This window comes from Terrapene carolina, unplaced genomic scaffold, assembly GCF_002925995.2.
Source record: "Terrapene carolina triunguis isolate 2854851 unplaced genomic scaffold, T_m_triunguis-2.0 Scaffold66, whole genome shotgun sequence".
Taxonomy (NCBI): domain Eukaryota; kingdom Metazoa; phylum Chordata; order Testudines; family Emydidae; genus Terrapene; species Terrapene triunguis.
The window spans coordinates 40,066,143-40,091,693 of NW_020664417.1; positions in this window are offsets into that span (position 1 = coordinate 40,066,143).

The window sequence follows — 25,551 nt, forward strand, 5'->3', positions numbered from 1 at the left end:
CCCACCTCTTGTCCTGATCTCCAATTTTGCAGCCAAAATAAAGGTGATAGGCTTTCTTAACCATAGTGGTTATACTGCGCTTTTGTGATGCAAAAAAGTCACTTCACCACAAACATAGCAGAAGTTATCTGCACTGTTCACACAAGTACGAGGCATCTCTGCTCACTTTGGCTAAACAGAAATGTGTCCCTTTGCAAAATCAAACACTAACAAATAAGAGAGCATGACACTGTATGATTTCTAGAGCTGATATAGGGCAATTTGTTCAGCAGAATGATGTAAGCTTCGTTATGATTGCATCATCCATGACTTCTAGGAATAACATGATGCAATTCATATCATGTATGACGCAATACCAGCTTCAGATTGCATCATTCATTGTTTTGCCTAAAAAGCAAGTACTGTCCAAACCCAGTCATAGATTTATTCATAGATCCAGTCAAAGATGTATTTTAGTCATTTCTGGTTTAAATTGAGATCCCTTCCCTTTATAACTCACTTATCCTCCACCATTCCCAAGTCAAGGGTCGTATATACTGACCCAATAGCATATCTTGAAAACTAGAGCCAATCAACAATTTTAAGCATCATTTTCGTTCTCAGTGACCCAGAATTAGTAAAGTTTTGACTACATTTATTTCAGAAGCATTTTGGCTGTAGAGCAGTGTAATCTACTGAGTGTGATCATCCTATTTGTATAAATGTACCTCTCTTGTATCTAAAACTAGAAATATGAAATATAACTCTGAGGGCCTTACGTAATTATGCAAAGTGTGGTCCATTAATGGTGGTTTGGAATCTTGATGACTCCCATTAACCAGGACCATTGTCTGCAGATGGCTGTGTTTACCTGTGAGTCCTCCTGTATATGTGTGTGCTGGCAAGTGGGTAATGAAGTCTTGCAGTGACATGTGATCATGTCACCTGAACTGGAATCCATCTTTAACCTGGTGCTTTTCCAGTGGGGAGAGGGGGTGGAAACCCAGAGGGACAAAGGGTTCCAGCCTTATGCAAAAGATATATAAAGGGGTGGAACAGAACAAAGAGGAGAGAGAAGAGCCATCATAAAGAATCCCCTAGCTACCACCTAAGATGGAACAAGAGCTGTACCAGGGGAAAGAATTGTGCCCAGGCCTGAAAGGTGTCCAGTCTGAGAAAAAACTTACTGAAGCATCTCTGAGGGTGAGATTATCTGTATTCAGTCTGATTAGACATAGATTTGCACATTTTATTTTATTTTGCTTGGGGACTTACTTTGTTCTGTCTGTTACTACTTGAAACCACTTAAATCCTACTTTCTGTAGTTAATAAAATCACTTTTTCCTTATTAATTAACTCAGAGTATGTATTAATACCTGGGGGAGCAAACAACTGTGCATCTCTCTCTATCAGTGTTATAGAGGGCGAACAATTTATGAGTTTGCCCTGCATAAGATTTATACAGGGTAAAACGGATTTATTTGGGTTTAGACCCCATGGGGAGTTGGGCTAAAGACAAGCACACTTCTGTGAGCTGTTTTCAGGTAAACCTGCAGCTTTGGGGCAAGTAATTCAGACCATGGGTCTGTGTTGGAGCAGATGGGAGTGTCTGGCTCAGCAAGACAGGGTGCTGGAGTCCTGAGCTGGCAGGGAAAACAAGAGCAGAGGTAGCCTTGGTACATTAGGTGGCAGCTCCCAAGGGGGTTTCTGTGATCCAACCCGTCACAGGTCCTCCTTCAGGGTCTTCACTCTGGGTGGAGAAGGGTCCTCTCCTGGCTTCCTGGTCTGGAGTTCTGTGAGGCTGTCCATAAATTACATTAACATTTTTTGGTGATTTTCAAGACCCATGCACCATGTAACATTGAAACTCACAAATGCAAAATTAAGGACCCTAATGTGTTATGTAATTTATGGATAGCCCCTGCAGTGGTTTTGGCTGGTTTTTGGTACTGGTGCTGCATTTGATCTCTCTAGATCTGGAAATGCCTGACCCATGCACTGGATCCTACAGCAGTTCAAAGACTCCCTTTGTGGGGAGGGGAAGCTAATCACAGATTCCCTGAACTGTTCTGCTTCTCTCAGCTGCTAAGCTCAAAACTGAAACTAAGGGCATGTCTATACTTACCTCCAGAGCAATCGATCCAGCAGGGGTCGATTTATTGCGTCTAGTGAAGATGCGATAAATCAACCACCGAGTGCTCTCCCGTCGACTCCGGTACTCCACCAGAGCAAGAGGCACAGGTGGAGTCAACGGAGGACCGTCAGCAGTTGACTTACCGCAGTGAAGACACCGCGGTAAGTAGATCCAAGTACGTCGACTTCAGCTATGTTATTCACGTAGCTGAAGTTGCGTAACTTAGATCGAGCCTACCCCGTAGTGTAGACCAGGCCTAAAAGGAGTCTCTGTCTCTGAATCAGGCTTTCCCTCCCAATGAGGGGGCTGTATGAGCAGGCAGGGCTCATCAAGCAAACTGCTTCACCATATTACCCCATGCAGAAGCCTACCATTTGGCTTCAGCAGGAGTTTCTAGTTCATTTTTTCACCCACCCCTGTCTCCAGGCATGTTGGTAAATGGTGTCAGAAGGCTCTGGTCTCCATTATTGTTTTAGTCTATAGGGTAATACCCCCTAGAGGCTCAATCTAGAGTTCCAGGAACTGGCAGACTCCATTTCCATTTTGCTCAGTGTGTTTCAAGGCTTCCAATAGGCAGAGGTTGCACTAGAACCCAAACAAAGAGCAAGAAAGCCAGATAAAAATGGGATGTTTTCTTCAACATACAAAGTATGTTCATGGTTTGTAGAAACTGTAAGATTCTGGTAGAATGAAAGAATTTATAGCGGTCAAGAAGAACCATAATATGTCAGGGAAAGGGTTGCCAACCCTCCAGGACTGTCCTGGAGTCTCCAGGAATTAAAGATTAATATTTAATTAAAGATTGTCATGTGATAAAATCTCCTGGAATATAACCAACCAAAATTGGCAACCCTAGTCATGACTAAGGCACATTTGTTTAAATGTCAAAACAGCTGGAATCCACGTATTAAAATAATTCACACAAACTGTTTGTGGAATAATTTTGAATAACAAATGCAAAAGAATTGAAGACTGTTCTGGCATAATTTGTGAAATAAATCAATTTAATGAATTGATTAAATTGTTGGTTTTGCGTGGGAGATAAGATCCACTGCATCACTCTCACTGTCTGTTCCTGTGACTAAACTCTTTATATCAAAACCCTGGCATTCTTAGCAGAATGCCAATTCGGAATTCATTTCCTCCACTGGTCTGCCAGAGTCTGAATCAAATGAGCTTCAGAGCACAGTGCAAGACGTAGGTTATGTCTCCACTATCCTGCAGTTCAGCCTACCTGGTGTGAATAGCTGTGCTCACCAAAGTGTTGTAACTCTCTTATGTGGGTACTGTGGGCATGACCTAAAAGGCTCCCAGTTTGCATTAATGTTTACATTACAGGATTACATGAATTCAAGTTAGGGACTTTTTAGTTTGTGCCTGCAGCATCCACATGGGGGAGTTACAGAGCAGCACTTTGGTGTGCACTGCTATTCACACCAAATAGACAAGCCCTTATTTTTCTGGTCAAGAAAGAATTTTGGTTTAGTTTAATAATGATAATTGGGACTGAGGGTTTTAAGTTGTTTTGGAAAGGGGCAATTTATTGCTCACTTTTAAGATGAAATGCTGGTGTAACGGAGTGTGCTTGTCCCTTGAGGAGCAGGTGCTGCTCAACTGCCTATTACTGGGGCTTGGCCCTTTAAAGCCAGACATTTAGGATGGTTGTGGGGATTCCCAGAGATCTCATTGACCAAGAAGGAGCTACGTGACTGGGGACAGGGCTATATAAAATGCAGCCTTTCCTCAGAAAGGAAGGGGTTCTGGCTGTTTGCTGGGAATTTCCTTCAAGGAGATTAGACCTATTTTCTAAAGGATGGTTTAAAACAAAAGGATGGTTTAAAACAAAAACAAAAACAGGATGCCGGGAAGGATACATTGTTGAAGACCTGAAGAGGCAGCTCTAGTAGGATTCTGGGCAGGGCTGGCTCCAGGCACCAGCCCACCAAGCTTGTGCTTGGGGCGGCACCTGGAGGGGGGTGGCGCGGCGCTCCGGCTGCCAGGGAGAGCGGAACCGCAGTGGGCTCACCGCCCTCCCCCGGCGCTCTGGCCGCCGGGGAGAGTGGGGCCGCGACTGGGCTCGCTGCCCTCCCCCGGCGCTCTGGCCACCGGGGAGAGCGGGGCCGCGACTGGGCTCGCCGCCCTTCCCGCGGCGCTCCGGCCGCCGGGGAGAGTGGAGCCGCGGCGGGCTTGCCGCCCTCCCCTGGCGCTCTGGCCGCCAGGGAGAGAGGAGCCGCGGTGGGCTCTCCACCCTCCTCCCGGCACTCTGGCCACCGGGGAGAGCGGAGCCGCGGCGGGCACTCCGCCCTCCCCCCGGCGCTCTGGCCGCCAGCGGAGCCGCGGCGGGCTCGCCGCCCTCCCCCCGGCGCTCCGGCCAGTCGGGGAGAGCGGCCCGCGGCCGGGCTCGACGCCCTTCCCTGCCACGCTAGGGAGGGGCGGAGGGTGGCGGGAGGCTTTTTTGCCTGGGGCGGCAAAAAAGCCAGAGCCGGCCCTGATTCTGGGGATGGAAATGTAGAAAAAAGTCATAATAGTAAAAGTACTAGTTGTCACTTTAGGGCACCTAGACTGGATCTTCCAACATCTGCATCAACAGAGTAAGAGTTGAGCCATGAGGAAGGACACAAAGACTACTTGGTTGTGTGTTTATACTGCTTTTTTTATACAGAGAGAGGAGAGCTCTTAATGAGACTTAGCTGGGGGGAGGGAGGGTCAAACTACTTTATCAGAAGAGAAACTAAGGATGAACTACCTTACTGCCAGAAGAGATGGTGTCCAGAAGACAAACTACTTTATCAGTGGAGACGTTAAGACTATGTACTATTGAGGTGAAGAAATGGAATCAATGACACTACAGAGGTAAGAATTCATTACAATTGATATTTGTCATTTTATAGCTGACTAATATAAACATAGTTCATAAGTGCCTAGTAATGGGTGCCAGTACATTTTTTTAAATAAATAAATGTTTCTCATTAAATTGAGAAAAAAAGCTTTTTATTGGTGATATCATTCACAATATTTGATGAAAATAACTAATCTTTCAAACAACATTCTCTAATATGCTTATAAAAAATCTCATTATGGCTACATCGGAAAAAATGTCCATTAGCCAAGCAGGTAAGGCACAAGTGGAGAGTTCAGAATAGAATCTATGGTGACATCCATGAGGTCACCCCCTCGCCCCCCAAGACTTTATGTTGCCACAGAAGCAGATAATTTTTGGGTAGGTTGTTCCTACGTATTATATACCAAGAGTTCAACTGGGCATACACTATAGCATACACATTAGCTTCAAGGAAGAAGCTTTTCTTATGGTAGCTAGCAAGCTTTTGTTCTTTATCTGGCCTCTTGTTAACATGGTCTTATCTGTGGTCTAATGCATTTGATACAGTAGGTTATAAAATGTGTAATTGTTTCTGCCTCTAAAGATTACAGCAGGCTATGGAGATAGGCAACAGATCTGGCAGTGCATGTGTTTCAGATAGTAGCTTCACCCTTGTACAGTTGGCAGTATACAAAGCCAGGAAGATATAAAATCTGTTGTAATAATTGGGCCTACAAATTTACTCTAATTGTGAGGTCAACTGTAAAAAGTAAATGAAAGTTCATGAGATGTCACAATGACATCTCACAATGACATGTCACTTAGAGTGACAAATGTTGAGGGAGAGGGAAGGTATGAAATGGAGGCAGACTGAATTATTCCAAACAAAAAGGCCTACTGAGAACTCCTCTCATTTACCAGGCATGATCATAATACAGTCCTTGAGTTAAGAACAAAAAATTAAAAATAACAAAAAAAACCAAAACAAAATTGGGGTCAGAAATTAGACTAAATTAGTGAACAAAATAATAAGGGGGTGGGCTATTCTGCCCATCACTCCCTTCTAGGATCCTTAAACAAAGAGACTTTGGGGAGAAAAACTGGCTACTGGAGCAAGATTCACCAGCGTGGCTGCCATTCCCACCATCGTCTGAGACCCCAGATCTTCTTGATCCTAATTCTGAGAGAGGTCCTCACCAGACTGGGCCAGTGAGTGAGCCAGATGACATTGCTACCTTCACCAACTCCAGCTGAATCCCAAATACCAGGTGGGATGTGAAACTTCATCACCCCCATACTTACCCATCCACACACACACACACACATCCTCTCCACCCTGCATACATACTCTTCCTTCCCCCACCTTATTTCTGCTCTTTCCTTTCTTTCTCCCTTTTACTACTATCTAATCATAGTCTGGTTTAGACAGCCAAGAATGCATATTGTGCAACATTGCTGTAAGCCTGTGACCAGAGAGGCAGACAAAAGTAGTGCCCTAAACAGCCTGATCCTGGTATGAGTTTGCCAGGTTTCAGAGTGGCTGATAAGACCTTGTGCTGTGCCTGAATTGTTTCCAGCAATGAGATTGCAAGTGAGAGTCAACATCAGAGACAGAAGCTGCATTTTCTATCTTTGCTGCTCTTTCCTTTCCCCCTTTGTGCATGTTTGTCTAGTTTTGCCTTCTAGCAAACAGATTTGGACTTCAATAACAACTACAACAGCTCCAGTCCATCTCAACTAACTTCTTCACTTTTCTCCAAAATAACAGTAGTTCTTTAATAGTTCTTTAATACCATCTAAAAGATTTTCAAAACAAAGTGTTTTTTCCCCCTTGTAAAATCTCCCTCCAGCTAAAGGGAAAGGGAAGAGATGTTGTTAAAATGAAAAACATAATTAATACTTTAAATTTCAAATGCTTTAACTGTTTCTCTTCTTTTCTGTGTCGTTAATAAAAAGTTAAATGGATTTTTTATTGGTCTGTTCGCCATTGTACTAAGCAGGCTGAGGTATCTGTATACCAGACCCCTTGGTTAAAATTGTTTCATGTTGAATGGTTTCAGAATCATGATAACACTTATGCCTGCCCGCCTAACTAGTGGGATGGCTTAAAGTTAATGGCTAAAACAAGACGAGTAAATGGGTCTTAGTTCCCTGTGTGTCATTAAACCATTCTTCGGTGGTAGAGTGGAAATTGAGCAACGAGAGGTTGCTAAAAATGTCAGGTTCTAGACCAACATGGAAAAGGACAACCCTCGCTGTGTGTACTTAGAATTGTAGGTCACTGGTGAGGGAGGAAACGATAAACCATCTGATGGAGGAGAAGAAAAGGATAAGATGTGATATCCTCAGTATCTGCAAAACCTGACAAAAGAAGGAGCTGGAAGTCAACTGGAAGGATGAAAGGGCTGTGAGGCTTGGAAAGGGAGATGGCGCTAGAAACATTGGAGGAGTCGGATTTATCGTCAGTAAGGATTGGGTTTCGAAAGTCATATCATGCCAGCTAATATCATCACATATTGGTGTGCTGCATCTTCAGATGGAGTCAAAAGCTATCCTCAAGGTCATCCAGGCCTACACTCCCACAAGTGCAAATGAGGACGAAGAAGTGGAAGAATTCTACCAAGAGCTCGAAAGAACCCTCACGCAAAAATCCACTTACATTGTCACGATGGGAGATTTCAACGCTAAGGTAGGGCGAGGGAAAGCTGGCGAAAAGTTCATAGGGAGATACGGCAGCGGCGAAAAAAATGAAAGAGGAGAAAGGCTGGTAACGATGGCAGAAATGAAGAACAGTACATGGCAAACACCTGGTACAAAAAGAAGATCGCAAAAAGGTGGACATGGATCGCGCCAAACGCGAAGAGTAAAAATGAAATTGACTATATTTTAGTCAATAAAAGGTGCATCGTTCAAGACGTCTCTGAGGTGCAGCCCTTCAACACCGGCAGTGACCATAGCTTAGAGCGAAGTTGATTTTCGATGAAGTAGTGGAAAAGAAAGCTTTACAGATGGCAAACAGGAAACAGTGCCCGAAGACATTCGATGAAGCAAAGCTGAAGAAAATGATTTCTGGGTTTGACTGGAGCCAGACGGAAAAGTGTGATGAGGACTATAGTATCTTTGCTGACAAGCTGAGACATTGCATAAAAGCAGCTGAAATTGAAAAGATGAAGAAGGCAAAGGGAAGAATCTTGAACGAAATGAAAAGCTTGTTAAAGAAGTGGAGAAATATGAAAAGGAGCTCAGATAACAACCTCGTGTACTCCATTCTGTGCAAACTTATATGGCGAAAACTGAAGGATGACTTTGAGAATTTCTGGAAAGAAAAGCTCCTTAAAACAGCTGAATCACGCAAGAGCCTGAGGACATGCAAGCGGGAATTGGCGCAGTATAGATTGAGTGTAACAGCATTGAAGAACAAGGATGGAGAGACAGTAATTGACAGAACAGGGATGGAGGATGTCTGCAAGGACTTCTATACAGAACTGTTCAAATCAAGAATCAATGTCCCTCTCCCAACGCTCCAAGAGTCAGAAGAACGCATCCCCCCCAAAAATCATCAGCTAAGTCCGAAGTGCACTACACCAGATGAAGAAGGGAAAAGCTCCAGGCAAAGATGGAATAATGTCAGAAATGATTTCTGCAGGTGGCGAAAAACTTTGGAAGGCCCTCGCTTTAAGATTCAGTCGATATCTCAAAGAAGGAAAAATTCCATCAAGCTGGAAGGAGTCGAATACCATTTTGCTGTACAAAAAGGGGGATTGAGAAAATCTTAAGAACTATCACCCTATATGCCTGCTCTCTCATATCTATAAACTCTTTACAAATGTGATAACGAACAGACTCTCGCAGAGTCTGGATGAACAACAGCCAAGAGAGCAGGCAGGGTTTCAAAGAAATTTGAGCATGATCGACCATATATTTACCCTTAGCCAGCTCCTAGAAAGAGCAAGGGAATACAAACTCCTGCTGTGCATTGCTTTTGTTGACTATGAACAGGCCTTCGATAGCGTCGAGTTCAATGCAATATTAAAGGCGCTCGCAGAGCAGGGCATTAACACACAGTACATTAGTCTGTTGAAGGAAGCAAATACTGGATGTACAACAGACATTACTCTCCTCGAAACTCCCTTCCACATCCCAATCGAGAAAGGCGTAAAGCAAGGAGATACAATTTCACCGAAACTATTTACAGCCTGCCTCAAAGTGGTTATGAACAAGATCAATTGGAGGAGTGGTGTTAATATTAATTGAGAACTATTATCTCATCTCAGATTTGCGGACAACATCGTACTAATTGCCAAAAGCACCAAACAACTACAGAGCATGCTACGAAGACTCGTCAAGAAAAGCAGTCAGGTCAGTCTGAAAATGAGCCACTGCAAAACGAAATACATGCGATCAGACGTCTTACGAAAAGCCCAAATAGTGGTAATAGGAGAAGAAATTGAAGAAGTGGAACAGTACATATATTTGGGCCAAGAAGTTAATACGCGCCAAGACATGAACGGAGAACTCTCGCGAAGGATTCAGGCAGGATGGTGTGCATTTAATTCCATCAAGGACGTCCTCAAAGGAAAAATCGACAAGACCACACGTACAAATATCTTCAATTCAACAGTGCTGCCAGCCATGCTGTATGGCAGTGAAATGTGGGCACTGACGAAGAGAGAAGAACAGTGGCTGTTGGTAGCTGAAAGGGCAATCGAACGAGCTATGTTGGGAATTTCCCTTCTGGATCATATCCCAAATGAAATGACTAGAGAATGCAGCAGTGTGAAAGATATTGTCATGGAAAGCAGATATAATAAGATACGATGGGCGAGCCACATAGCACGGCTCATGGACAATAGGTGGACCGCAATCATTACTGAGTGGTACCTGCGAGAACAGAAAAGACCAGCTGGTTGGCCTCCAAGAAGATGGGAAGATGACATTGTTAAACGTTCCGGACAAACGTGGAGAAGGAAGGCAAGAATGCGAGAAGAATGGCGGAAGTGTTGTGATCGGCGCAGTCTTAACGGCAGCTGAAGACCGATCGATCCAGGTGATCCAGGTGTTAACACTTTTGGCTCTCTGGGCCCATATATTCCATCTAAATTAATACCCCAGACCTGTAGATGGACCCATATGCAAGAAAAGAAACTATCTAGTTGTTGTCAACTAGAATCACTGAGGGGTTCATTCTGTAGAAGGTGTAAAATAACTGACTATTGGAGGAGAGCCACTGTGATACAAACAGCACACAGGAGTCAGAGCTGAATATGTTACTTAATGATTGTAGAGAGCTGAGTCGGCAAGAATTTACCTCTTTGCACCAACACTAGTGAATCTGCTGCAGGAAGGTATGTAATCTTGTTTACCAGTTTCTTCTCTCTGTCATTTTGACACAAACTAAACTGTATAAGACTGAACTTGTCAGCTAATGTCAGAAATGAGTCTCTGTGTGTGTGTATATTAATACTCCAGTGATATGGGAGTGCGGGTTTTAGTTTTTCAATGTAGTCTGTTTTATTAGTAAATATAGTGTTTTATGTCTCTTTGTATTGATAACTTTATGATATTAGCACTAAACATGTGCCTAAAACTCTGACATACCTGTGCAACAACCTTTCTGATCAAAAGGATGAACTTCCTTCAGAAGCTTCAAACATTTTACAGACTTGCCCAGTTCTCTCTAATTTTCAGTTGTAAATAACACTCTATTTTTCTGATTGTAGCTTTTTGAAAAGCACTGATATAAGAGCCTGTCTTTCCCTTAATGGACTAAAGCAATGTGCAACTGACTTAACATTTCTGGACAGATTGTTAACTTTTTCAGGACAGAAATAGCTTCAATTTTTATCTAATTAGAATTAATATTTTTTAGCCTACATAAAAATAAATACAAAAGATTTCTACAAATCCATTGGTCCTGGGTATGTTTCTTTACTACTACTGACTGCCTCACTTATTCTTCCACTTATGCAGACTTATCACTCTATTGATGTGAGGAATGGACAGGGATTAATATTTCTCATGAAAGAAATGGGTTTTAATGAAGGATTTCAAGAAGAAGAAAGGTGGTGTAAAGGTCCCAGTGAAAGTTGTTAGGAAGGTGAAAATGAGAAAAGAACACAGGGAGTATGTGAACAAATGGGATGTATTCCATTTTGCAATCAAAATAAGACTTGCTACGCAGCATGTGTTGAGGCAATTCTTGCAGCTCTTAGGGAAAAGTCACTCAGCACTGAAAGTTCTGGTGGATGGGAGGAATCCTGTAGAAATCCAAAAATGATAGTGAGGGATAGGGTTTCTAATCTGAAGTCTGCCAGGAATAAAGTTAAGATGGAAATTAGAAAAAATATTTCTAACCATCAGAGGAATGAGGTTTTGGAACAGCCTCCCAGTAGGAATTGTGGGGGCAAACAACCTAATTTAGTTTTAAGATACAGCTTGATAAATTTATGAATGGAATCATCTGCTGTAGATAGGTAAAGGGAATGAAACCTAGTTAAAAGGCTTCAAGTAAATCTCCACAGAGAAGTTCCCTCCAATATGTATCCCCTGCCCCGCCAGCAAAAGTCAGTGCAACTGAATGAACCTTGCAATATGCCATGAAACTAAGCAAACTCAGGTTCTGTCAGACCAGCAAGGGCAGTATTTTACGTGACGGGTTTTTTTGGTATATTTGATCTTTCTTGCACCCTTTGTTTTCAGTTTTACATTGCAAGTTTGTTCAAGGCAGGGACTGTCTCTTGCTCTGTCTGTAAAGCACCAAGGAGGTTTTGATACTTCACAGTACCCCTGTGAAGGCTGATTCCCCACTCTGGCACTTCGAATGCAGAAGATGTGGGCCCGCAAGGATTCTAAAAATTAATACTGGCCACTCCAGGCTTGTATTCAACACCCAAGGTTACAGCTTCTCTCTGACCTCGGATGGGTAGAAGCTGCCACCACCCAAGTGCAAAAAAACCAAAAACCCTTTTGAGAACCCAGGAAGGAACACTTGGGATTTCCTTCCTGTGTGGTACCCTCAAGCCCTTTCACCACCACCCTCCCACCTCCAGGGAAGAGCTGAGAAAGAAAACAAAGGAAATCAGCTGTTGCCACCATCTAATTAAACAACATATGCACAAATCTCTTAAGACACCAAAAATCCAATCCTGTTCTTAAAAAAGGTAAATTTTATTAAAACCAAAAAGACAAAATACATATGGAACTTAGGCTATTGCTCAATTTTAAAAAAAGAGCAAATATAATAATTAAGCATCAAGAATGGTTTTCTTGAGGTCCAGCTTAAAGGTTACAGGCAAACCAAAAGCATTTGGGGGTTAGCACAGGGGTAGTGGAGTCCACAAGCCTTACAAAAAAAAGAAATAAACCTAATCGCATCTTCCTAGACATCCCTGATCTACTTACATATCTGGGGTTCCAGAAAAGTAGATTCGAGGTATGATTTAATGATTTTTCATACCTGGTTTTTAAAGCTTCTTACAGCATTGCTGCTCTGTGTCTCCTCTCTCCAGAGAACAACAACAGATGGACAAAGGGAAAGTTTTTATCCCAATTTTAAAAAGTTCTAGCCCTCCCATGGGCTCTTTTGGTCAGGTGCCCACTCACTTCCTTTTACCTATGCATGCGTCAGACTTTTTAACCCTTTATAGGTAAAGCAAGAAGAGAACAGCTACCAAGAGGAATTTTATAGCTAACTGGCTGGCTGGGTGTCCATAAAAGGGAGCAACACTCCCACCCCCTTTGTTTATCACAACCCCTATAATAATAATTGTGTATTCTGGAGTACAAGCCCTATGCCAGATATATAATAGTTCTGATAGTGTTCGGTGTGAATGGCTTTATCTCAGTTGCCTTGAAAGGAACATGAAGAGAAATTACCTCTAAAATAAACATGACACAAATCATAAGGGCTGTTATACATAAAAAACAACAGATTTGGATTGGGGGAGATGGATCCTCACTACCAACATGCAGGATGCTTCATGGATTGCTCATGGATACTTTGACTACTGTATTAGATACACTATATTACTGCACATTACTGAGTGCCTTCCACATATAATAAGTAACAAATATATAGCACAGATATATGATAAATGACAGATATCTTTACTTTTTAAAAACTTCTGAAGATGCCACAGTCCAAGCAAAAGACTGTGGAAAACATTTTTGTTGCAACCAGTGATTTTTCAGGAGACCTGAACCACGGCCACCACTGTCTTTGCAAACACATTGTCAAATGTTTATCCTGGAATAGTACAAGTTAGTGAAAGAAATGTTTGAGCAAATGTTATGAAAAGCTAATGTTTTGCAGAATTTTATGACAGCCCAACAAAGAAAACTTGTGGGGACTTTTCCTTTATCTGAGTGAGAGACTAGATGAGACAGAAGCCATATTATTCTAGCCCAAGAGCAGGCAAAAGTTGTATTTATTGAGTAAAGTTAAATGCCTGACTCATCTTTCATTAGGAGCACCAGTGGCTTAGAATGGAAAATAGAAAGCTTAGACTCTCAGCTAAGACTACACAGTCTGAGATTATTGGGAACACCTGCATGAAAAGAATCCTGCTGAATGTTGTGGCCTAGTTATTTGATAAATTGTTTGATTTAAAGTTGGAGAAAGATATCTCAATATATAAAAGGATGGATATTCAATCCCAACTTGGATGCATTAACTCAGACTCTAATTGTATATCTCTTATAAAAGATAAAGGACAAACCTTTCAAGATGTGAAGAAAAACAAAACATCTGGAAAAGATCTTCACTCTTCTTTACTTGAGCCCTATCAAGAAAAGCATAAGGAAGGAATTTATGAGGAATTTATGGATGATGGATTGCAAGTATTTTGGGTGAAATATCTTCTCTAAATACATGTTTTTACTGGATTGTAAAATCAGCAAGTAACTTCCTAAAAGACTCCAAAAAAAGACAATGCAAAATTCTCTGAAGACTCTGTGCTTCCTGGATTCATGAGTGCCTAAATTTCCCCTCCCCCACCCTGAAGCTACTAAATATCACCTTGTCTCTCAAATACCTCCAATGTTAGGTTATTATCTTACTCCACCATAGTGAGTGTACAGAGAACTCTAGGAATTGTGTGGGGTTTAATTAATTTCTTGTCATAGTTTTATAAGCCCTATTCAAATTGAAGTGTTTAATGCTTTTTTAAAAAGACTGTGAAGGACACCCCGAGCTCTAGATGGGCACTCCAATTATAGTTTCCAAAAATCTAAATAAATAAATATAACCTGAATATTAACAGTTTATTTAGTATAATGTTCTCTTATGATAGATTTTATTTTCCTGGACAACACAAGGATAAGAGTTTAAAACTTTCAGGGGCTAGTTCCTCGATTCTTAAGTCTTCCTTGCACTGCTCTTGTAGTACAATAGAGACTTCAAGTTGCTATAAGGCAGCAGGTGAGGATTCCCCCAGAGTAAGACTGTTACATTATATGGACTCTTCATTAGGAAATGATATGTGTTGGGGATATTTGGCAGAATGGATCATATGCTGCTGACCTACATGACATGTCTGCCAAAAATGTGTGGAGTTTCCTTCAGCTGGATCATTAGTCATTCCTCTCAAACAAATCCCAGAGTTTGAGATAGCTCAATTTCTGCTTTATGAGCTCTTACCTGTGCCTTCATGCAGAATTCAATCTCATTCTCCTCTTGTCTTTCTATATATATTTAAAATATATATAGGAAATATGGTTAGGTGACGTTCTTTAATGCAGAAGGCACCTGGTTCTAAGCACTCTTCATGCCAAACATCTCTGGGTGACTGAGCAAAATGATCTAGATAAAGAGCAGCTTGCTGAAGTAAAACCAGGCCAAGACAGATGATGCTGGCATTTTGATGGACTGACTAAAATCATAGTAACATGCTCCATTAACTGTGTCTCAAGATAGGTCACAGCTTTGGTGTCCTTCTGGATGCTTTTGCAGTTCTTGAATAAACAGATAACAGGAGGAGCAAGAAATGCATTTAGGTTAGCAAGGAACCTATGCCCATTCCTATCTAATGATGATATGGACCATGTATATCCACACATTCATTGCCTCTCAATGCTGTTTCTTCAGCACACCCAGACCTGGTTATGATGGAATGCCATGAAGAATATTCAGCTGGTCCACCATGCAGCACACGTTCAGAAGAACACATCATTCTGGTGATCTGAAATCTGTGCTGAGTGCCCATTCTCTGCAGAATGTAACTTAAAACCCTGATCTTAGACACTGAATTCATTGTGCCAGAGAACATATCTGAAATGACTTCACACAGCAGCATAGGTCATGGGAATTATGTAGTTTACAGAAGCAAGAACAAATATTGTAAGGGCAGGGATGGGGCCTTCTCAGCAGCTGGCTCATGAGTCTAGAATTCCTTGCCACCTCGCTACATTTCATCACATTCAGAAATGTAGCTTTCCCTCAAAAATTATTTCCAAGAATAGGTTGGTGTGGCTAGACAGACTAAGGAAGAAACTGAAGAGTAAAGGGTAGTTGAAGGAGCAGGAAGTAAAAGGAAAAAAAGTAAATTATAATTAAAGCCTAGTCAAGTATACACCCCAACAGCATTTATGAAGAAATGATAGAAAAAATGTTCTCTCCTTGCATGTCTAAATTTTGTTAGCACTCAGACACCAGGATGAGGCATGCATTGTAAATAACCAGACTGACACTTCCCATAGACATTTAAAATATGCATTGTGGACTTTATCAAGCATCCACTGAACTCAGAGAGCCTTTATATTGATTTCAATGGGCATCAGACCAGGCTGATTGGAAGGAAATTGAATACAGGTTTCCAAAGGAGATACTAAAATACTTTAACCAGAACAGTTCAATTTCTGGAAATAGTGTGTAACTTCTGTGAACTTTGGGGTAATTGGGCTGCCTTAAATGGCATAGATTTTCACATGACTGTGGCTACATCTGCCCTTGGAGCTGGGAGTATGATTCCCAGCTCACACAGACATACTTGTACTAGCTTTCATCAAGTTAGCGCACTAAACATAATTGTGTAGCTGGGGTAGCACAGTCAGCAGCAGCACAGGTCAACTGCCCTTAGTATGTACACATGGGGTTCAGGCGGATTATCAGCATGGCTAGCACATGCCACTGCTCACTGGTGCCCATACTACCCCTCTTTGTTAAACCTCTTTGTTCCTTCATGAGACCAATGGCCTTTGAGGACTTTATCATGTCATTTAAAGGAATCAAATATTTTTCCCACACATATAGTAGACTATTGCTTTCTTCTTCTGACTCTGTCATAAAGGTATGAACAATGCTTCTGTGCATTACACATTAATAAATAGTGTCCCATATTTTCAAGTGTGAAACAGGGTCACCTTATGAGATGACTCATTAACATTTCCCCATGTTTTACCTGCCCAGTTACTTACACATTGCTGACTGTTCCTTTCCTGCTGTCCTGAGTCTGTTTTTCTTCTGCCTCAATATTTTGTGTATGAATTTTCCTAATTTTCTCTTTTGTGTTTACATTTTCAGATTGCTGTATTGACTACAACACTGGCAGCTAATATTTAATTTTATTTAAATGCAAATATGACTGCCATATTTTTGTACCATAGTACAATAGAAGTATTGGCTAGCTGTACTGATATGTACCAGCTTCAATTTACATTAAAAATAAAAACACAAAAGCTCCACTCTTATATATTTCCAAGCAATGTAACCATGTGGTCCAATAATTTTTGAAAGGAGAGTATTACATCATTAAAGGTATATCAAACACATGTGAAACATAATTTTTCCTCTTACCAGGAAAATGCTGCTCAGTTATTCATATTGAACAGTACCCTCAAAGACAAACTTGGCAATAGAATTTTTAGTGAATAATTTATAAGTCCAAAGTAAAGCCAGGGGTGCAATCCAATATATGTAAATGTTACTTCATTGTTTGCTGGACTCAAACAATACATCAAAGCAAAAAATCAAACAACTTACCAAAGCCCATAGACCATATATGAACTAAATAAAATGAAATTAGAAGCTCCTTATCTGGGAAATCACAGTGTCAAAATTTCCATAGGGTGAACCAACAAAATAGGTTAATATTACATTGGCGTTATGCTGTTTAACATGTTTGAACAAGACAGAAATGGGATCCAGTTTCATGAAATGTGTATATGACACTTGTTTCCTTGTCTGTTCTGGAGACAATGAAAAGCAAGTGACTCTATTACAAGAAGGCAGTGACCACCTTTCACTGATGTAAAGGTGGTGGATCCTCAAAGTCAGATATCAGGCCCCACTCCTCAACAAAGATCTCTGTGCACTTTCTGTGAACTCTGTACCTGATGCCAAATCCAGCATTAACTTGTGCACAGCATTCCACTGGATGTTCATTACAATCTGGACCTTAATGTTTCTGAGGACTGGGTTCTGAACTTGTACTTATTTGACTAATTCCCTCTGGAGTTCTTCTGTACTTCAGAATATGATATTACCCTTTCATCTGCAAAAACCTGTTGAACGCCTCTATGCAAGACTTGAAATTAAAAACAGAATCTGATAGTGGATGTTGTTGCTGATCACACAAAGTATCTCCATTTAAACTGACTCATTCGTGTTTGTTTGTAGTTTGGAGGTTGAACATGTAGTATTTGATTATTTCAAGTGCATATAAATGAGCATGTAACAGAACTTTGAGCAAGTTATAAAAAATATAATTTAATGGAAAAGTTGCAATCTGTGCACAAAACACTAAATTATGTAATATTTTTGTATATAATATTTGAGCTATATTTAGCTCTAGCTGCAATAAAACTATATTGGCGTAAATTTAAATGAAGTTATATTTGATTGTTACCAGTTAGGCTGTCTTGAATACAATAGTATTTTTTGCTAAATTAGTTAGTTTTTATTTTGTGATTTCATGCAAATGTATTCTAAAGCTGAATTGCATCAGCAGGAAGTCAGAGAATCATTTTAATCTCTCTAAATCTGCTTTCATAAAATTTGCCAAAGCTCAAACAGATAATGGGAAATTATGCAATATTATACCACCAAATTAATGCTCAGTATCAGTATGGAATCTAAATTAAAAAAATCAGTGGGTTCTTCATGTCTCTGAGGATATATAGTGATGACTCCAAGACATGGCTCTTTTAGGGGGCACAGGTATGCAAGAAGACAGGGGAGGAAGTGCACTGTTCAAATGGTGGTCTCAAGAGACAAAGATTTAGTAAGATGTAATGGCTCCTTGGTTCTGGGGAAAGCATGGTGACCCATGGGATTTGTTGCACCCTAAAAAGGTGAAACCATTGCTGTCCTACCAGGGCCTGGCAATGTGATACATGGAGGCATGTTCCATCCCCTACCTTACTAAGACCACACTACCTCTGAAGCAGTAAACACAGCAGGCAGCACTGGCTGGCCAGCCTTTCCCCACCACCCCCCTCCTGTATCTACAGCTAAATTATGGTTGCCTCCTTCATGGGTGTGTGGGAGCTTCAAGTGCTCTTCTAAAACACCTAGCATACCTGCAGACCCAGCCATAATTTGGTCTATAAAAATCTGCTTTTCATCCACACCTTTGTAATGCACTTTCTAAACATTATTGTCCCCATTTTTTATGAAGAGAAATTAAGTCATTAAAAGTTTGTATAACTTGCTCAAGGTCAAACAGCAACTAGAGTAGAGCTGAGAATAAAGGTCCTAACTGAACAAAGTACTTCAACATGTGCCTATGTCCCATTGACACACACATAAAATTGTTAAATGGTACTTGTACTTACAGCCCATTTAGGGTGACCAGACGTCCTGATTTTATCGGGACTGTCCCGATATTTACTTGTTTGTCCCGCGTCCTGACCGATGTTTGGTCGGGACGCAAATTGTCCCGATATTTTCCCCTCCAGCGCACAGGCGGAAGGGGCTCGCGCCCCCCCCACCCCGACTCTGCCCAGCTCCTCCCCCTCCCTCTCCCATTGGATCCCTCCCCAAATTCCTGCCCTTGCCCCGTCCCCAACCCCGCCCCCTCACTGCCCCATTGGATCCTTCCCCAAATCCCCGCCCTGGCCCCGCCTCTTCCCCAAGCATGCCACATTCCTCCTCCTCCCCCCTCCCTCCCAGGCTTGAGCTAATCAGCTGTATGGTGGCGCAAGTGCTGGAGGGAGGGGGGAGAAGCAGGATGTGGCAGGAGGCGGAGCGGAGGCGAGCTGGTGCGGGGGGGGGGCGGGGCGTGGAGCCAGCGGCTCTTGGTTTGTTTGGGTTTTTTTGCTTTTGTTTTTGTTTTTTCCTCCGCCGCTGGCTCTTGGTTTTTTTTTTTTCCCTCCGCCAGCACTCCCCCCGCGTCCCGATATTTCACATCTCTCATCTCGTCACCCTAGGCCCATTGAAGTAATTTTACACATTCAAATGTGCGGGAAGGGCTTTGCTGAATTGGGGCCTTAACACTGAATTGGAAGATGCAGAGACTGGTACCCTACATATTGGACCAAGTTGCTTCCATAAACAATAAGGTGGCTTTCATTACGATTCTCACCTGGGCAAAACTTGCTGAAGTCCATGGGACATAGTCAATGGGAGTTTTGCTTGGGTAACAGCAGCAGGATTCGGCTGAAGAGGAATAAAATATGTTGAGCTGTGTATATTTTTAAGGGATTCATTGAACTGGTATTAATTTTAAAGGGCTTTACCATAGTATATCAACAGCATGAAAGCAATTCTATAATGCTTGAAATATAGGGTGGGAGTCAGTTATTTTCCTGAGTTGGAACTTATTTTTGGATTTGTAAAAGATCTCTCTTAGATAATAACATAGTGTCAACACTGCATGAGAAGGCAAAATGAATGATGAAGTCTAAAGTGTTCAGAATGTCTGAAAATGCATCCTTCTTTATGGTATTCAAAAGTAATAAGTCATTTTTGTATTAAGCATATGATTATAGCTCCAGCCATTTGGCAATATCTTCTTCATAGTACAAAATATGTTATGTGAAATTAATAACATTTATTGTCATGGCTAAACAGGTGCCATTATATAAAATTGAATACGCTGCTGAAATGAAAGGCCTGCAGTGGGGAGCATAAGTGAATGAAAGGGGAAGAATTGTCACGGGAATGAGTAAAACAAACAAAATATGAAAGTTTGCCACTTTTTTGAAGCAGTTCATTTTAGGTTCAGCAACACGTATACAGAACTATTGCCAGTATATTGAATCAAAGATTGTCCATATCTTATTCATGTTATAAACCTCTATGAACTGGTGTGACATTCAACTGTAACATTCAAAAAATACTGTACTGTAGTTTCTTATTTACTGCAGGATGTTCCTTCCACTACATACAAAATGCCACTGTTTTTAATAGAGTTAAGCGAGCATCTTGAGATATAGTCAATTAAAAAAAATTCTTGTGTTCATAAAGGACCTGATACTTGCTCACGTAAAGCTGGATTCTATTGAATAGGAATAGTTGTGAGAAAAGTTGATTTCACTGAGTAAGAGTGTGGCAATATTGGGTTCCTGAATACTTTACAGCTTAGGGTTCTGGAAATTTTCTCCTGTCACCCAATCCAAAATAAACATGTGCACATACAGAGAATACTCCTGGTACTATATGAAATGGAATCCTCATATACAGACCGTATTCTGCCTTTCTGAATGTACAGGGCACATTGAGCCAATACATTGAATTAACCAAAAAAAGGGAGAAAGTAAATACATTTTAAGAACAAGGAGTTCTTAAATTTCTTAATTTTTAGAGGAAAGCAACCTGCTATCACTTTATTTTAGTATAGGACAAGAAAGGGTACTAAACACACTTAAGGGAGTGGAACTCATGACATTGGCAATACAACTTGATTATTGAAGAAAACATTTGCGTGTGTGATAAAAATAATCTAATGTGAAAACTAACTTAAGTCTTTCAAGCTACATACAGTAATGTTAACCAAAAATGGTTCAAAACAATTGCACAAATCGTATAATTTTTCATTAATTCTGAAGCCCTCATTTTCCCCCCAACTCAGCCCTACTCAGAGTAATAATCCATTAGCAACCTCTCACAGTGGAAACCAGAATTACTGCTATTTAATTATTTTTTCATGAAGACAAAACACTTTTTAATGATCATTTAATTTCAATATACACTAAGTCAAAGAGCTATATTTTTAAAAAGGAAATTAATATGTAACAGGAATTAAGATGACCATAAACTATTTTTTTTAAAAAGGAATCTAACTGACAAATTAAGAAATAATAGACCAAATAATTCTCACCTTAATTAAGTAGCCTCATTGAAACTGATGTGAATAAGGCAATACAAATTGACTGAAATGTAACATTTAACAACATTTTTAGAACTCTAATATCCGGCGAGTAGTATATTCTTCCTCGGAGCATCTTCTATTGTAAATGTTGTATGAATAGGCGCAAGAATGCTAGTCTTTGCCTTACATCTACTTTCTGGGCTGCTGATTGGGTTGCATGGCTTTTATTATTGTAGCAATGCTTATGCAATTCAAATCTATGGTTGCTTTTCATTATTTTCCAGCAAGGTCTGTAATTATATTTGAGTATCTTATATTGGTCTCCATCTGGATGTGTGTTTTTCTCACATCAAATATCATAGAAGATGTATTAAGACTGTCTGGAGTACACATTCATTAATTCCTACATATCAGGTCAATGTCTTTGTTTCCCGCACAGTCAGACAAGAACTAAGGTGTTGTTGTTTTTTCTTGACATTGTTTTTAATCTCACACTGATTCTTTAAGTTTTCTTAATTATTGACCACATTCATGTACACTTAGGTGTTTCTGGCTGATGAAACATTAAACCATGCTCTTCTGACTTCACAATTGGACTAGTGCACATAGCACAGTAGCTAGGCTTCTTGCCCTCTTGATTGTTCTTCTGTAGCTGGTTCAAAATCTATTAGTGTTTATTTTCCTACTTCTTTTATGGTGCTCATGTTGCACCTTTTGTTGCGGAGTTGCATCCTTTAAGTTCCCAGTTCTTAAACTTATGGTGTCATTGTACTTGTCTAATTTCATGGATGTATGTGTTCTTATACAAGAATATTTGGGGAGTACCTTACTGTTTTTAGAGTAGGCCAATGCTTTGTCCAGTATTTTGAAAATGGCATAACATGTACAGAAATTTAGAAATTACTAGTTATTTTGAGTGTCTGAATTTTGGGGTGTTCACCTCAACCTGAGATACTTTGGGGATTTTATTTTGAGGGTGGGTGCTCAGCACTCTCCAAAAATCAGACCCCTTTAAAGTTGTCAAGCTGGTCATTCAATTTGGGCAGTCAGAATTATCTAGTCACTTTTGAAAATCCTGGGTGTACTTTTTTTCATCCAGTCACTTTTAATTGTATATTCATGGTGATGAGCATAAATCATGCATCAGCATACTAATATATTACTCTAATGGGATTGTAGCCCACTTGCCATTCAGTGGTTTGAAGAAGCAGCTCCTGTAGACAGCACCAAATAGGTAGAGGATGGGAATCTGAAATTGTCTGTCTAGCCTGTGCCTAAGATCCAGACCAGTGATGGGGGCTTGGATGGACAAGAGGTGGAGTTCATGCACCCTAGATCTGACTGACATTCTTGGACAAGCATGCCCAGAATAGGCTGCACAAGGCTGGGACCACCCAGGTGTGTGCCAAGCCGAACCCAACACACTGTTTAGGAGAGAGTACATCTGCTTCCAGCCACAGAAGCACACAGATGTTCACAAGCAAGTGAGCCCTATAATTCTTTTACTCCAGGAGTAAATTATTCAAGCTCCATAATTGGAAGGACAAGTCTTATTGCTGACTAGATGTTCCCAGAATACATCAAATGTTATTGTCATCTGGTGTAGAGCTGTCTGGGAATTTTTTTATTATTATTATTATTTTTATTATTTTTGTCAGATAAACTACACCAAAACATTTTGTGGAAACATATCAGTTTTGATAAAAAAAAAATTCTCAGGAAGGAGAGAGATAGAAAGAATTTGATAAGTTCATGGGGTATAGCTCCATCAGTAGCTATTAGCCAAAATGCTCAAGGGTTCAACCCCATGTTCTGCGTGACTCAGCCTCTGACTACCAAATCCTGCGACTGGACAACCGTGGAAGGATCACTGGATAATTACCCTGTTCTGTTCTTTCTCTTTGAAGAATCTGGCACTGGCCATTGTCAGAAAAAAGGATTGGTCTGACCCAGTATGGTCATTCTTATGTTTTTACACTGCAAAGTACCCCCTAAGAGCCAGTAGCCTGGCTAGGGCACTCACCTGGGATGTGGGAGACCAAGTTTCAAGTCTTTTCTCTGAATGTCCCAGGAATGTGCCCTAACTACCGGGCTATTGCCTATTGCAGGGTGAGTCTTTCTTTCTCATGTTCACAACATTTCAAAAGGTCTCATTTATGTTCTGCATTGGAATAAACAGATTTTGAAAGATCATTGTTTTTCAAAATGGAATTCTTGTTTCTCTGTCATCCCTAGTCTGATGCTCTTGCCCTAACTTTGGCATGGTTGCGGTTGAGGCATCTGCTCTTTCTTGAACCACCTTTCTAAACTGCTATCCTATCCTTTATGGCAGAAGTTCCACAGAATTTATGCATTTATTCATAAAACAAAACTGGAAAGATGATGCCCCCATATAACAAACTTGGGTGATTGCCTGTGTTTGTAAAGGAACCTGTGCCCTACAAGATATAAATGTTAGAAAAGATTTGCTTCACAGACCTCACACTTCAGTATGGGTGTTTCCAATTATATCTTTACTAGTAGGTATGTTTACTGCTGCTCTGATTTCTGTGACACAAAGCAACTTGAGGCTTTTTCATAAAAAGCCATAGTCTTGGTATAGTCTTGATTATGTATAGTCACATAATCTAAAGCACTCTTTCAAAACAAGATTTGCTAGCTGGGATGTAACTTTTATATATTTTTTCTGTGAATTTTGGTGTATTACTATCTTTGTCTATTTAGTGAGAGAAATAAACTTGATGATCAAAATATATTCTGCAATGAATTTTCCGTTTCACTAAAATAACTTTTGTTGTTTTGATAAAACAGTGACTCTTCAAATTTTTCCTGTCACAGATAGGCCACAACCATTCACAAAAGTCCAGTTGGTTAGCATGCGGACAGGTTTACAACAGTCTAATAATATGGTTGTGAATATTTTAAGTACTTTTAAAAACCCCATTACCAGATTATCAGACCATCCCATAGTCTTTCAATGTAGGATCCTCACAACATCAATATATCCTCACCACACCCCTGTCAGCCAGAAAGAAAGGAAATGTTCAGGGATGTCCTAGGGATCATGCCCCCAAGGTGAGAACTTCTGTTCCAAGATGTAAGCGGGGTGCAGCACACTGATGTTTTGTGTAGGGTTGTTATTGTTTTGTGTATCACAGGCTCTGTCTAGTTTAATGAAAGTCAATTTCCATAGAGCACAGGGCCCAAAAATTCTTTAATCTGAACCTGGTGAGAAGCATTGGTCCAGCAGCAGTTCTGCATTGGTCATTCTGTTTTGTAAGATGCCTCTTCCTCCCCACCTCAATTGCCTTCATGCCCGTGCTCTGTTGGTAGATAATTCCATGGCTCTGGTGGAATGGAACTCTCGGGGAGGCTGTTGTTTTCATAGATTCATAGATTCTAGGACTGGAAGGGACCTCGAGAGGTCATCGAGTCCAGTCCCCTGCCCGCATGGCAGGACCAAATACTGTCTAGACCATCCCTGATAGACATTTATCTAACCTACTCTTAAATATCTCCAGAGATGGAGATTCCACAACCTCCCTAGGCAATTTATTCCAGTGTTTAACCACTCTGACAGTTAGGAACTTTTTCCTAATGTCCAACCTAAACCTCCCTTGCTGCAGTTTAAGCCCATTGCTTCTTGTTCTATCCTTAGAGGCTAAAGTGAACAAGTTTTCTCCCTCCTCCTTATGACACCCTTTTAGATACCTGAAAACTGCTATCATGTCCCCTCTCAATCTTCTCTTTTCCAAACTAAACAAACCCAATTCTTTCAGCCTTCCTTCATAGGTCATGTTCTCAAGACCTTTAATCATTCTTGTTGCTCTTCTTTGGACCCTCTCCAATTTCTCCACATCTTTCTTGAAATGCGGTGCCCAGAACTGGACACAATACTCCAGCTGAGGCCTAACCAGAGCAGAGTAAAGCGGAAGAATGACTTCTCGTGTCTTGCTCATAACACACCTGTTAATACATCTCAGAATCATGTTTGCTTTTTTTGCAACAGCATCACACTGTTGACTCATATTTAGCTTGTGATCCACTATAACCCCTAGATCCCTTTCTGCCGTACTCCTTCCTAGACAGTCTCTTCCCATTCTCTATGTGTGAAACTGATTTTTCCTTCCTAAGTGGAGCACTTTGCATTTGTCTTTGTTAAACTTCATCCTGTTTAACTCAGACCATTTCTCCAATTTGTCCAGATCATTTTGAATTATGACCCTGACCTCCAAAGTAGTTGCAATCCCTCCCAGTTTGGTATCATCCGCAAACTTAATAAGCGTACTTTCTATGCCAATATCTAAGTCGTTAATGAAGATATTGAACAGAGCCGGTCCCAAAACAGACCCCTGTGGAACCCCACTTGT